The following is a 1,544-nucleotide window of genomic DNA, read 5'->3' on the forward strand; positions in this document are numbered from 1 at the left end:
GGGGAATAGATTCATCACAGACAGAGACTCAGGAAAACACACAGCATCACCCCCACTCACTGATCCCCTCCCCCTGACCACACCCATCAGTCTCAGACATTCCCAAATATATCCATTGGAAAATTCAGGACTCTGTCCCCTCTCAGAGAGTATCATGGAGATATATACGGCACGGAAACAGGCCCTTCGGCCCATCCAGTCCATGCTGACCACAATCCCAAATTAAACTAGTCCCACCTGCCTGCTTCTGGCCCATATCCCTCTAAACCTTTCCCTATTCATGTACTTATCCAATTGTTTTTTTTAAAACGTTGTAACTGTACCCCATCCACCACTTCCTCAGGAAGTTCATTCCACACACAAACCACTCTCTGTGTAAAAACATTGCCCCTCATGTCTTTTTTAAAAACTCTCTCCTCTCACCTTGTTTTGAAATCCCCCTACCCCAGGGAAAAGACCCTTGTGATTCACTTTATAAAATCATTAGGGGTTCAGATAAGGTCACCCCTCAGCCTCTGACGTTCCAATGAAAAAAGTCCCAGCCTATCAGCCTCCCCTTATAACTCAAACCCTCCACTCCCTGTAACATCCCGGTAAATCTGCTCTGAACCCTCTCCAGTTTAATAATATCCTTCCTATAACAGGGCGACCAGAACTGGGCACAGTGCTCCAGAAGACGCTTCACCAACGTCCTGTACAACCTCAACATGACGTCCCCAACTCCTGTACTCAAAGGTCGGAGCGATAAAGGTGCTAAACACCTTCTTAACCCCCTGTCTACCTGTGGCGCAAACTTCAAAGAATTATGGACCTGAACCCCCAGGTCTCTCTGCTCTACAACATTACCCAAGGCTCTGGAACGAAAGAGATCAAAGATTACGAGGAGAAAGTGGGTTACGGTATTGAGCTGGAAGATCAGCACTACAACACTACCCTATTTTTAATTGTATAAGCTTGGCTGGGAATAAAGTGGGACCAAACCATATCAGGATGTCACGGGCACTGGATAAATGCAGTTGTTGTTGTGAAATCAGCAGGGCTGAGGAGATTTCATTGATCCCCATCCTGACAAACCCACACCCCCCAACCTTTTCCGAAGGTGTGGAATCTCACTCTGTGTCTGACTCACACCAAGCAGTTAACAGAGAGAGCAGTACCGTACCTTCCTGTAGCTCGGGACAGTGTAGAGGACGTAGCCTCGCTGTTTGACGTAGGCCTCGAAGAGAGGTGACCAGGGCGCCTCTCCGCAACAGTAATCCGTGATCAGTAACTTACCCCCAGGCTTGAGCCAGGCCTACAAAAAGAACACACAGCGAGATGGGGGGCTGCTCCCACATTACAGAGTCACACTGATACCATCAAACTCAGTCAGAAACCAGCCCGAATAGACCCTACTACCCTGCCCCTCACCGAGGGTCAGCGCTGAGGGAGCGCCGCACTGTCGGAGGGTCAGTGCTGAGGGAGCGCCGCACTGTCGGAGGGTCAGTGCTGAGGGAGCGCCGCACTGTCGGAGGGTCAGTGCTGAGGGAGCGCCGCACTGTCAG

General features: G+C 50.3%; 1 long non-coding RNA gene across 1 annotated transcript in view; it reads right to left on the reverse strand.

The window, feature by feature from the left end:
- Nucleotides 1-1,317, reverse strand: part of LOC125482500 — a 2,825-nt gene extending 1,508 nt beyond the window's left edge. Inside the window, exon 1 of the long non-coding RNA XR_007261666.1 lies at nucleotides 1,163-1,317. This is a non-coding gene — a long non-coding RNA (uncharacterized LOC125482500). The remainder of the gene's footprint in view (nucleotides 1-1,162) is intronic.
- Between the last annotated feature and the right edge of the window lie 227 nt (nucleotides 1,318-1,544).

Source organism: Rhincodon typus, unplaced genomic scaffold (assembly GCF_021869965.1).
Source record: "Rhincodon typus isolate 14 unplaced genomic scaffold, sRhiTyp1.1 hic_rhity00011309, whole genome shotgun sequence".
Taxonomy (NCBI): Eukaryota; Metazoa; Chordata; class Chondrichthyes; order Orectolobiformes; family Rhincodontidae; genus Rhincodon; species Rhincodon typus.